The 14,164-nt window shown below is 39.1% G+C and overlaps 1 protein-coding gene across 8 annotated transcripts in view; it reads right to left on the bottom strand.

Annotated features, from left to right (window-relative positions):
- The window catches only part of POU6F2 (POU class 6 homeobox 2), a 337,461-nt gene that overhangs the window by 271,264 nt on the left and 52,033 nt on the right, over positions 1 to 14,164 (bottom strand). The window contains exon 1 of one of the 8 annotated variants that reach the window (XR_005594147.1): positions 6,060 to 6,129. The exons of the other annotated variants lie outside the window; for them this stretch is intronic. The gene's annotated coding sequence lies outside the window, so the exon portion shown is untranslated. Of the gene's footprint in view, positions 1 to 6,059; positions 6,130 to 14,164 lie in introns of those variants that run through there. 8 annotated transcript variants of the gene reach the window in all.

Genomic DNA, 14,164 nt, shown 5'->3' with positions numbered 1-14,164 from the left:
GTAAACCAGTCCCTGTATGTCAATGTGACTGCACACTGAACATGTCTGATATGTCATCCAACAGAGGACAGTGAGGCGCACACACACACAAACATCGGGCCAACGCCTGCGCACTTGCCTCATGCAACTAGTCCAACCAAAGTCAGTGTATTATTTTCCACTTAGTTTACACGCCTGACCTAGCCCTTGTGTGAGTTAGAATATATCCACTGACTAATGAAGTTCCACCTGCTTACAGCTAACTTCCTTTCATGGAATTTCAGCCCGTATTCAGCCTGACAGTACTACGCCAAATCAGAACTTTAACTGCGCAGGCCAGTTTCCCTCCCCTGTTTCTGACAATGAAGAGGTTAAAGTTCTGAAAGTATTTCTAGAGTGAAGAATATGGTCAGTGAAAATAAAAAATTATGTTAGAAGCAGATGGAGCGAATAATTTCCCAACCTTTGCTACATAAACACAGAGTCTAAAGGCTTCAGGCGACTTTTACCCTCGACTCTGTTTTTGTCAGATCAATGACAAGTCACGTTAACAGCGGTGTTTAATTCTATCAATATGTGACCAATTGTGTTAGATTGTTTGGCCATTGATTTCACTTAGTGCTACAGTTGAGCTCTGAAAGGAACTGCTTTCCCTTGCATTACCTCACACAGTGACAAATGCCTAGTGCTGACTTTCTGTCTCGCATGCACACAAGCCCCACTTTAGGAACAGTCTGCTCACATATCAGAGGATAAAGCATGATAGGAATATTTTTTTGAAATCACCAGGTCATCACATGCAATTCTATTTGGGTTTTAAAGAGAAAATGCACAAAACCAGTTAGCTGAGTAGCCAGTAAGAAAGACAGCAGTTTGGTCATATGCAAATGAAAAGAAAGACGAGGCTGCATTGTTGAGGGGGTTGGCGGGTGAGCAACACAAACTAAAAAGCTAATTCCTTCAACAAGAGCGTGAATGGGCCAGATCGTGAGGCTCCTGCTCAGTTTCTATTCAGCACTTTGGCCAAACTCCCTTTGATTTAATAAGAGTTTTGACTGGTTAAGAACTGAATAAAAATTAAGTCCTTTCTCCAACAATCTGCTCCCCCACTGCAAACCCTTCACTGCGCCCTTGATAAGGGCTCCACACAGGCGCATATGTCGGCAGTAGTGAATCCAGCTATATGATGAGGGTCTAAAAGTAAGGACTTCAGGATTTGGCCCAATAATCATAATAATGATGTATGATGAAAACATATAAAAATACATCTATTCAAATCTCAGTTTATTTATAAGAATAAAAAACCCCATTAAAATAGCAAAAATATCGTACTTTCAAATAGTGCTTTTCCATCCGAAAAATCCAGACACTCAAGAGATTTCAAATGAAACACACTGCCATAAAAGTGAGTCATGTTCTTGGGCCATTGGTAGTAACCAAGTGGACGACTTGCACATAACGTTAAGCACAACAGCAGGACGACGGGGGAAATGTTGGCATATGACACTGGGACAAAGCCCCATTCTTTTAAAAAAATTATGTAAGATATTTATGGATAGGATTCAGTGAAGCTAATGCCTCGTCACCCTGTTGGAGGATGCAATTAAGCTTGTAAGAAATGTGAGTGCCCACAAACAACCTGCAGGTCCATATCTTAGCACTGTAGTTTAACATCTTACTACCTGATTTGCTCCCACAATTAGTTGGCCTTCAAAAGGGAGACCAGGTTTCCGAAAGTCTGGCCCCAGTCAGAGCCTCAATTTTAAGGTCTTGTTCAAAATAATCCAATTTCCATCCTCCTTGTAGATTGGGTTAACGAATGATAATATGAAAAAGCGCATTCATCTGTTAAAGCCTTAAAAGATATATTTTTATTTAATAAAAGTAATTCTAGTAGATTTTATGTTCATTTAGAGGTGAAATAGCTCACCATGCTGCACCAGTAATTTTTCTTGGTCTTTTAATATCTTCAAAGGAATAGCGATAGGACCCATAAAGAGCCCAGTTCTCATCTCCTGTGAAATGCCTATGTATCAGGATTTCGCACAGGGAGGTTACCTATAGAGTAGGGAGGACTGAGACTCTTGCCATTCAGTGAGTGTGTGGAGCATCTGCACAGCCCCACTGTTCTCCAGGCATATTAGTCATGGTCTTCTATGTGCCACCTATGCAAGGATTTTGGCTAGTGAATCTGCATAAAATTCACAGACTCTCTCCCTCCCCTCCCCTCCCCGCGTGTGAACAACTACTCCAAAACACTCCACCCTGCCCCATGGTATACAGGGGGTCTGACTCTATGATTGCCAACCCCCAAGCATTCAAAAATTCAGGAGTCGGGGCTCCCAAAAATCAACAGTATTTAAATAATAAGCGTGGGCTTCTTTTTATTTACATTCAGATTTCTGAGCCTTTCATGTGCACGTAGGTCACATTTTCAAGCTGTTCTCTACAACTTTGAAGGGCAGCAATTTATGTTTTGTTTTAAAATAAAAGCTGAGATTCTCTCACAATCACATGAAGATAGGAAATGGATTTTAAGAAAATCACAAAATATCATAAGACTCAAAAAAACCCTTGAGAATCGGTAAGACTCCCTGCATGGTCTGTCCACAGATGTGCTCCAGAACCATTGGATTCAGCTACTTTTAGAGGTCACCATCGGGAACAGTATTTGCCTGTAAATGTCTAGACTGCCTATAGTGGCAGGGCAAAAAGCAAATGAGCAAATGAAGGGAAAACTACCTGGACAGTAACATGCTCTGAACTAAAGGCCCCAATTGTTGACTCTGAAAATGCCACAGAAATCAGCTCAGATGTTCAGTACAATGGTTTTCACAAATGGGACAAAAACCACAGCATAACCAGGGGAATGAGCATGCACTACTTAGCTCAGAGGTCAGCCACAGAGAGCTAGGAAGATAAGGCCCTCAACTTGAACTTAAAATAAGGTTTTTAAAACTTTGTGAATGTTATATTGTTCATTACAACAGGAGTTTTGCTTGATTCACCCACTTATCTGTATTATTTTATATTTGTGGCTAAGTATGTTCTGTAAGTGAAATTTTATATAATATTTATGCAAATAAATATGTATTTTAAAAAAAATCAGAAACAAGTAGCAGCATCTGAGTTAAAAGCAAAGAATGAAACCAAAATGTTCTGCTCCAAGTAATGTTCCCACAGAAACCAACTGAAAGCCACCGAGAAATAGCTTCCTAGTCCCTAGCTGAATTACACCAAACCCCAACCATTATTTGAAAGTGGTAGTTTAATGAAGACATATTGGACCTTATCCTGAACCACTGTAATCTATGGGAGCTTGCCACTGATTTTGATATTGCAGGATCAGGCCTAAAGGAAATACACTAATCTTGAAAAAGAATATTCCCTGCAACTTAAAATATACACTTATGCATGTTCAAAAGGGCACGCTCCTGCTCTTTAATTGACCTGAGCCACTATTGTCCATCATATTGAACCAGCTTCCAAGCCTGATCTGATTCTGCTCTCACTGAAGTCAACGGCAAAATTTCCATTGGCTTTAATAGTTCAGGATACCGCTCTTTACCCTAAACAAGAAAATTAGCTATTAAAACAAGGGGGAAGAGTGCAAGTATTCATGTGCTGTGCCCAGTTTCCATGAAGCAGATACAACAGAGTTCAATTTGAGTTTTTTCTCCCCTCCCACTTCCCCGCACCGCCTGAGTCGCACTAACTTTAAGTAGTATGGAGGACAGCACCCACAGGTCACTCTTAATTAAGATGGTCAGGAGCTGCACACATATTAAAACAGCCTAGTCAGTGGGCTGTGGTGTGCAGCTGCCTAAAGCCTTTAGTCCTCATGAGCCTTTACAGCACTCAGCTTATCAATTTACTTGCAAATGGCTCCCTGAAGTATTAACCCAGGTTAATTATTCGTCAAATATGATTATGCAGTGGTAATGTAAAAAATCGGAAATGCGGGATGGAATTTTTCACTCCAGCGGTTTGGCAATTGTGGCAGCTGGTGGAGTAGCTGGAGTAATTACCAGCCCATTCCAGCTGGTGGATCAGCATTCTGGCTCGGAAGGGGAGGGGGGAGAAAAAGCAATAAAGAACTAGAGGAGCGGGAATATGAGCCGTGCCAATCGACGTGGGGAAAATTTCACAGCTGCTGGTGGTGATAAATGAGAGACAGTGGCCCTACTTCTAATCAATACATGTAAATGCTACTCATTACAGCTTTTATACACACTTCTCAATTAGCCTTTCCTCCCACTGGTAACAAGGAATGTCATGCTTTCTGGACTGTGAAAGTGGTTCAGCACTAAGTTCACCTGCATCTGTAAGACACAGTAACAATGCTCACCACTCAGCCTGGCAGCAGGTGGGAGCAGGGAAAGTCTAAATTCCTTCTGTAATGTGAACTAAATGAAATCCCAAGTGTTGTCATTTAATTAAATGTTTTTTTAAAATACTATTTCCTTTTTCTTGCAGCAATAACAACCGAACCCAGACACACTGCTTAGTACCCAAAAAGAACCCAGTAAACATGTACACAGTTATCTGGTTAATCTTAAAAAAACCTAAAACGAAACAATCGAGGTTTTTCAATCTAATCTCTGGCAATGCTATGGTTTAAAAAAACATATACCATTAAGACCAGATATGTCGACATTTATTTTAAAATAACCTAATCTTAAATCTTAGAAGGGAAAAATACCCTTAGACAGTCAAGCTGCACACATTAGTGCATTTTTCAAAAGGTTACTGTTTTTTGTTGGTTTGTTTTTTGAAAGGTGACAGCAAATTGGATGACCTCATGCAACAGCAGCTCCTTCTGCTTCTACAATTATGTTGTTCCTTCTACATTAGTTTTTAAAAAGAACTGAGAGAGACATTAAGGGCCAATTCATGAACCCTTTACTAACATTGACAAACAGTTCATCGTACGAGTGGTCCCACTGGAGTCAATGGTACTACTCATGTGAGCAACTGCCCACCAGTCAGAATCAGAGGCTCACAATCAGACCCTAATGGAGAGTGTTTGGCTTGGGCCTGTTGAGAACAGGTCTTTACACAGCAAAAGAACCACTAAACTCCCATCTCAAGCTATATTTTTCCTTCATGAGACTTAAATTTTCTGCTGATTTGAACATCACTTTTTTTTGTCTAATTCTGAACATGATATCCTCCCCCCCCCAAAAGAAAAGAAAACAATATTTTAAAGGGGCCTAGTGTCCAAATTTGCATGCCTACCTTTTTTACATATATACACGTTCACATGTGGGTACATAAACTATATTTGAATGTGCAAAATGTTCATTACCAGCTTGTGATATTTAGTACTTTTCTTAAAGGCCCAACTGCTGGAGTCATGTGAGTACCTGAGAATCGCAGCATCTGTTTTTTTAAAAAAGGAAGATTTAAGACTTCCTGGCTGCAGAGAAAAGCTTCAAACCATGAACCCTAAAGCCTCAAACCCAATGAGCAAATAAAAAGAACCCCAAAATTATCAATTTTAAAATCTCATGATTTTTAAATCACTCATAATTTTTGAATACTCGGGGTTGGCTGTATTGAATTAGGTAGTTAGGCTCTTAACAAGCTCAACTTGCATGAGCAAACACAGCTTGCTCGTTTCAGATGCACATTCTTACGTGTCCATATTTACAGCCTATTTTGGAAAATGCAGTCATGCATGTTTTCTTCCAGCTTTGGACCAAATACTGATCTCAGCTATGCACACCACCCAGGATCCAATCTATCTCTCATTGTAATCAATTGGATTCTCCATGCACTTCCATGGGTAGTATCTGACCCTAGAATGTAATGCACTCCTGCAACCCTTCTACATCACAACTATCACTGTCATTTACTTCAGTGAGACTGGTGTGTGAATAAGGCCCCAGGATAAGGCACAGAGTAGTTCTTTGTTTGGGTTTTTTCTAGTGATCCTACAGAGAAATTAGAACTGGAAGTGAAAAATAATTTTGAGCAGTGTATGTAAATAAGTAATTTGCAATTGATCATGAGAAACAGACTTTACAGATTTCTCCTCATTTATGTGATAGGTAATATACCAAAGGTTTGCAACTCACTCTCAAAAGTTGTTTAAAAGCTAATCCAGCAACCAGATATGTCAGATGTGATCCTGTTCCTTTCCAGTCTTCTCTGTCAGCTCACAATGAGCCATTTGCCCTTGTTCTGAACATGGAATGCACTGACCTACATTAGAGTTTTGCATACAGACAGAAGGGAGAATTTGACCTGATATTTGCACACATGATTGTGCAAAATCCTATGGTAGAATTACTACTGGTAAGTATCAGATTAATCTATTTTGCATTGATTTGGGATTGTGCAATTATACAAACTTTACTTAAACCTTGCCTACACAGACTCTTTAGTTGCAACATTTATTCAGTTTAAGTGTGGTTTATTTCAGTTGGGCATAAGCTGTTCTAATTAATATAGGCTGACAAAATAAGAACTGGCTTAAATGGAAATGAGAATGTTCACTCAGCCTTTTGAACTAATTGAATTAAATCAGTTTTAAAAGTCCCACCTTATATTAAATCAGAGCAATTCTGCAGGTAGACAAGCCTTTAATGATCCTGTGGTTGGAAAAGGGGAGAGTAGCTGGAAAAAGGGTGTGACCAGTAATAGAGTATGTCAAAGGAATGACCCGTTAAGGCAGCCCTACATTGGTATAAACTGCTGAAAAGTGGATTGTAAAATAAAGTAGACCCCTTCCAAGCTTACCTCTGTCTGCTTGCCTGAAGAAAGAATCTCAAAATCCTACCCAAATACACTGTTGTCCAAACATTTCAATATTGAAAATATTATAAATATTATGAATTTAGAACTTGGGTCTAATACTTAAATATATGATACTGTTGTATTGAAAATACATTACATTTTTCATAGCAATATATTTAGCAAAATATACTGATAATGCCCACATACAATGGATGTAGCATTAATTTAAAAGTTCCCTTTACTTGCTTTTATTAAACAATTTAAATATATTCACCTGTTTCAATATTTTTAAAATCAAGTGTACATATGCAGAAGATATAACCTGATTTGTTTAAGCAAATATATGACTCCAGGTTTAGGATTCATATATTGTCACGTGTTGTAAATTATACTTACTTTTTATTACACAAAATTGTTGATATTTAAAAGAATAATTTGCATTAAGTATTAAATAAGAATGCAAGAGGAAAGGGAACACAGCCATTAGGAAAGTCGAAGTTATGAGATACAGTCGCATATTTTACATGATGAATACATTTACCTATTTAATATTTAAAATACATTGTTAACTGAAAATGCTTCAGATCTTTTCTGATGTAAATGAAACAAACTTTTTCAGTATTTTTCAGACTGGTGGCTCATGGTAGTCCTCAACTATCTGGGTCCCTATGTGCAGCGTCCTGAGAAGCTGTGAGATTAGCTGTTTCTCAGGGTATTACTCCCTGCCTGCCATAGGCACTGTGTGCTGTCAATGAGCGGCTTTGCGACTGGCCTCTACAAGCCAAGTTGTGCAACACTCCTAGTTTGCGATCATATTGTTCCAACTTCCCGCCCACTGTGACTGGGAATTACACCTGCCTGATCGTGAATTTTTTTTCTTAAAATCTCAGTACATGAACTTCCCATTGCTACCTTTAAAATGAATCTGTTACATCACTTGGCATATTTTACAACCTTTTTATAAACCCATCACAAATTTTGGCCCAGGCATCTCACTGTAATGACACCATATAATTTCTGTTGATGTTACCAGTGTCTGGTGATATTTATTCCATGGCACTAATCAAAGCTGTTCACGGTAGTTAGGCTAAAAGCAATCTCTCTAACAACTAGAAGTAAGAGTGAGGCGAAAGGCCTAGATTACCAATATTCAGAAATTTGGCGATGTTTTCTCAATTACACTTAATTATGCTGTCAGATATCCAGGAGGCTGAACCACATAACTTATTGGAGTTTGCACCTTACTGACTTGTGGAATTATGCTTAAGTTTAATGTTTCTCCTAACTGTGGTACCAAGTCTTTCCATTGTTATGCAGTTATAAACTACCACCTCCACTGTAGATTCAATTCGCTACATTGCTGATGAACAACTACTAGAGAGGCAGAAAAACTTCAGTTTTCACTGTGGTCAATCAGAGTTGAGGGTGTTCAATTCCTCCTTGTTGGTCTGGTCAAAATGTGCTCAAAGTCTGGACTCAAGTACAGGGAGGCATAGGTAGTTTTCATATATCACCTATATACTCCCCACCACCATCTCTGAGCTTGCCTGGGGCTAACAGCACAAGTTAGAGCAGTCTCACGGCTGCTATATCCCATACTTATATGGGCCCTTTATGGGACTCTTATGCCAGCTGAGGATCACCAGACAACAGCAAGCTTTAACCATGCCTCCTATCTCTCTCCTGCTACTCCCCCTACACTGGAGGGATTTGAAAGGGATGGGTTTCCCTCCTGTTGGGGGAATCCCAAGCAGCTTTATGGTCCCATTACACCAGAGCAGTGCAAAGAGGATGTCTGGAGGCTTAGCCTTCCTTCTCTCTTTTTTCTCTATACCTGTGACTCTCTAAAATGATAAAAAAGAAAAAGACATTTTCAAAGCTGTTACCAATCTGACAACATTATCCTTATTTGCACATGCTGTACAGACACATGCATAATGTAAAATAAGATTCTCATTCATTTTTTAGGTCCAGTTTACCTGAAGTAATGCAGAATGTAATTGCCTCTTGCTGTTTTTAATATAAACACAAAATACATGTAATGCACAAAAGTTATTCTAGTCTTAGTTGGCAGCTCTTGACAGGCATAAGTTTGATATTCTATCCGCTTGCATGTGCCATTGAGAATCTGCAAATTCTAACTTTCATTTTCCAATTATTTTTGTGAATTCTTGCCTCGCTCTGACATATTCTAAATTTTCTGGAAAGCTTTTTTGTTACATGCTCCCTGTGCTTTGTGTGCTGACACTGGATCTTCACCAAGCAAAAGAAGCCTGAAGTTTTCCCAAGTTATTCTGGAGTACAGACGGTAATTGTTTTGCCCGAAGAAGAGCCCTGAGAACCAAGATAAGCTTAAATATACCTTCTGCTTTTCCCAGGTATTTAAGATGCTGCATTTGTTATGCCTGCAACTACATTATTTTTCATCTTGTCCAAAGGCTGAATTGTAGCCTTCATGAACGCAGATCATGGAGATATAGCTCATATGAAGCTGTGGTACTTGCTGTCTTGTGCAAAAGCTGTTAATGAGCTGTACTGAAATGGTAGCTGTCACTTTGCATTGGATCAGAGCAAACCGTACAAGGTAAGGAAATTAAAAGCTCCCAGTGGCAATGGATCCCGTTTCAGTCATTAGCTGCTAGGGAGTGACAGAGACCATTCAGAGGACCAGACCTCTGTGAGGTTTTTGGGTCCTCAGGGGATTCACCACTAATGCTGTTTTATGCCCCACTTCTTTATGATGCAGAGTGAGCACAAATGAATTGTTATATTTATTTACGTGCAGCTAACATTGCATGGGAAAGAAAAACCATGAAAAACCCCACATGCATTAGACTAACTATCGAGATGGCCAAATACAACTAGTTGGTGCACAGGCGCATGTGTGCGAGAGAGATATTATAGTACAATGAATATCAAATTTATACTTCATCCTTTCACATTTTCCTTTGAAACAACTCTACTGAGAATGAATTAAAAAAGCAAATCCTCCAGTAACTCTTACTGCAGAATCAGAAATATGGAATTTATATATATAAATATATAGGTATGTATGTGTGTGTATGTATGTATTATATTTAACAGGATGTCTGAGAATGTTCGCTTCTATCTTGGAGTTTCAAAAGAGAGCGAATCAAGCAGAAGGACAGAAGGTTACAGATTAGTCCTGGTCATTGCTCAAAGAGTGTGGGTTATAAATAATAAAGGAGGAAAGGGTGAAGGACACTAAAATATAACTTGGGGCTCACAATGGAATAATCAAAGCAACTAATCTAATTTCAGTTTAAAAATACCAACTAGTTTTGGATTCCATCTCTCTCTGTGGCAGTTTCTTCTGAAATATAGGAACTGATGTACAAACACACATGCTATACATGCATATTTTTAAAAGTTCCACAAAAACAGCACACACAGCCAGAATGTCATGTTTTCCAGTGTACAATCGACAGGAAAAGTATATATTTTTAAACAATTACATTAGAGAACAGTATTGTAAACTGCACAAATGATGGTCTAAATCCTGCATACCTGGCCTCTCTTCAATGAGTTATAGGTGAGGCGTACTTGCAGGACCAGCCTACGTGCAGGAAATTGGAAGTTAAGGGTTTTATCCTACAAGATGCAGAGCAACTTCAAGGAGATGAGGAGTGTCCTCAGTTCCCATCCACTCCCATAGGTGGTGAGGATGTGCAGCTCCTCCCTGAGAGCATACAGCACCTTGCAGGATCAGACTCCAAGGGCCTTTTGTAAGCTCAGCTTTCAACCAGATGTACCACGAGTAGTCAAGGGAGTTAAATCAATGTTAACTTGGTGTAAACAAGATCAGAATCACTCAAAGAACATTTTTAAGTTACAAAGGGGCCTATGGATAATAGTGTCTTCTAGACTATTGGTTTAGTTCCCCTGTCGGTGTAGGTAATCCACCTCCCCAAGAGACAGTAGGTACGTCGACAGAAGAATTCTTCCATCAACCTACTGCTGTCTACGTAGGAACATAGGTCGGCTTAACTACACTGCTCATGGCTGTGGATTTTGCACCCGAGTGAAGTCACTGGGTCGATCTAATTTTCTAGTGTAGACCAGCCCTCAGTAATCCCAAACTCTATTCTAGATTCTGGAAAAGAGTATATTCTAATGGTTTATGGCCCCTCTGCCCTGGCTCTGCTTCTAACCCCCGGGCTTGTCCCTGTCAACCTTTGCTCCTGTTGTACCCAGACAGTCCCTGGACCCCTCTTACAGCCTCTCTTTCCCCTCCCCAACCCCTGCTCCTTCACACAGGAAAGAGTCTCCCATCTTATAGTTCAAATGCCACAGTGGCCCTAGAAACAGGAGGAACAATTGTTGGAAAAGTTCTGCTCAGCCCACGCAGGCCTGGACTGGAGTACGCTCAGTGCAGACAGACTCTTCAGAGAATTTGGCTGCCAGCATCTATCAACCCCATACTGAGTATTTGCAAATGATGATTTTTTCAGAGACTGCCAAATTTGGGTGGATTTTCACTGAGCCTGCTAAGGGCACCCCTTTGATCCTGGGGTGACACCTTCTTGAAAGGTTTTTTTTTTTGTTTTGTTTTGTTTTAAAACAACATTTGCACAACAATGTATTCTCCCCACTGCTCCCCCCACATAATTCTAGGAAACGGTTGAATAATTTTTGCTGAAAATTTTAAAAAATTCGGCCTGAGGCAGTCACAATACATGAAAAATTTTAGCTCAAATGGTTAAAGCCTCACCCCAAATTACTTCCATTTCCTAGATAAAATTTTCTACTAAGATCACACAAGCACGTACTATATTCTTTTGCGTCATATCTGTGAAGTTTAATTGTATGTTGCTGAAGTTAATATAAGAGAGTGTGTGTATATACACACACACACATATACACACAAACACACATATACACACAAACACATTGTGAAATCTGGAACGAAAAGTTGCAGGATTTTGCACTGACAAATGTGAGATTGTACAAATGTCAGTACATGTAGCTGAAAAATAAAATGAAGAAAAAAGCTCAGAATAAAGGTCAGTTCACAGAAAGCTCAAATTGTCCCTGCTAGAAATATAATACAGTATATAAAGTTACTACCTCACCTTCAGCGCCTTGCATAACTCTGCCCCTGGCTACATCTCCTCTCTAGATGCTCATGACCAACTCAACTTACCTATCTACAGTACTTATATGGGCCCATTACTGTAGTATCTGAGTGCCTCACAATCTTTAATGTATTTATCCTCACAACACACCTGTGAAGTAGGGAAGTGCTATTACCTCCATGTCAGAGGTGGGGAACTAAGGTACAGTGAAGCTAAGTGATTTGCCCAAGGTCATACAGGAAGTCTGTGGCAGAGCAGGCGGTTGAACCCAGGATTCCCAAATCCTAGGTTAATGCCCTAGCCACTAGATTATCTTTGCTCTTTTTTGCTTTTCTGGTCTGATCCCATAACTAACTATACACCTTTTCTCATTTTCCCACGCCTGCCTCCAGCAGTCCCCTTGAGCCTGGGTGCCATTCACTCACTTTCTTTCTTCAAAACCTCTTCAGTTTTACCTTAGGAACTGTACTCAGCATATTCCCTTTATTCAGTGTGCTCCGTGGCAATCTAAATTCTCTGGCAAAAGACCTGGATTCAGTGCTACTCCAGATAAGTCAACTAGAAATTTTGTGGCAGTTCAGATCAGTTTTAAACACTGATGGTTTCATTTAATTAAATATGAAAACAAACAATACAATAAAGTTGAATATTGCTTGTTTAATTTGATAATACCTTTAATTAATTTCAGGCTGCTCCTAAGTTTTTAATATTCAGAGAGCTGCAGAATTTTGTCCTGAAAATACAGATCAGAGGAGTTTTCAGGGCAAAGCTGGAGGCTTTGGCAGTCAGATAGGGAACAAATGGGGCACTTTTGGCCTTCAGGGAAGCCTGGAGGGCAGATTGGAATTGTGGAGATAATACATTGGCTGGATGCTACTGCTAAAATGATTAGCAATATTAAAATGCCACTTACATGGTCAGCATTACATTGCAAAGTTTACTCTTTTAAAGCTGTTGGTACACTTGGTTTGCAGACTTCAGACACATGTCAGTGCATCAGTTTACACTACATTCACATCAGAGGTTTTCTTTACAACTGTTAAGGTAGGGAAGTTTTTATATAATGAAAGCTCAGATCTGGCCTTCACTAGGAAAAAAAAAACAACTAACGAGGTAAAATTCTAGTGAAGACAAGGCAGTTGTAGCTGAGGAAAAGCCAACATTTTCCTATAGGGCTTACCTCAACCCTACAACCCTCAAAAACTACAAACTGCATTGTTTTGAACCACACTTTAGTTACCACATTACCTAACACCTTTTTTTCCCTCGTGTGGACACACCTTAGAGTTTGGAGCATAATTCTACAGCAGGTCATAGAGGACAGTGTTAAGAACCAAATCCAACTTCAGTATATAATTACACTCTATCCTCCAAAATGCCCCCGCAACTTTAACTGCACGTAGTATTCTTCATTTCCTGTCCGAAACGACAGTGTAGCACTATTGTGTGCTGTTAAACATAATCTATGTTTCAGAAGTGAGTGAAGCGATCCCCAGTTATGGTTTGTATATCCATTTATTATACTTATAAAGCTATTATTATCCTTTGGGCTAAAAGATACTCTATACATGCAATATATGACTAAAGAGAAACAGTTTTCATTTCACAAGCTGAAGTGCTATGTAAAGATCTCATTTAACTGATGTACACTTAGCAAATTGCGACATAAAACATTCTTTATATAGTCATAAATTAATTAAAATCAAAATTAAATGAGGAACCATCAACAAAAGGAAGTGACTCAATAAAAGACATTTTCCCTTTAACCATAATGCAGCTAGGACACTGGCTCAGAAACAAACTCCACTATTACGCTCTATTACTGTGGACACCTGCTGGACTCCCCAAAAGAGGTAAATGAAATAATTCCTTCAATTTACCCCATAAAAATGTCCACATTCTTCTCAACCTGTGGACGTAATTTCTGTCTGAAACACGTTGCTTATTAGTATATATAGCACACCACTTTATTATTTTTTTTTAAAGAAACATGAAATACAAATGCAATATGTTAGGTGTAAAAGGGAAAAAAGTCTAACCCATCTATTGACCCACGAAGGATAAATGCTAAATTCTTACAGTCGAATATTCATTCTAACCCTTTGAAAAAGATGGATGAGCTCTAGCTCCTCTTTAAATTACTATGAGATGGATAACTAGGTACTATTATCCGGAAGGTGATCATCACTAGCACGATCACCTCCCAGCCAATAAAGACGACTGAATTCTGACAAGGGAGCTTTGTTTACGTAGACATAAACCTACTATGGTATCTCACTGTCTCTCTCCCTCTGTATAAATATTTATAATATAATTTATATTTAGGATTGGCAGAATTTGATATTTAA

This window comes from Mauremys reevesii, linkage group 2, assembly GCF_016161935.1.
Source record: "Mauremys reevesii isolate NIE-2019 linkage group 2, ASM1616193v1, whole genome shotgun sequence".
NCBI classification, from domain to species: Eukaryota; Metazoa; Chordata; order Testudines; family Geoemydidae; genus Mauremys; species Mauremys reevesii.
The sequence above is the reverse complement of the archived record's forward strand: the minus strand, read 5'-3'. Positions and strand labels throughout refer to the sequence as shown.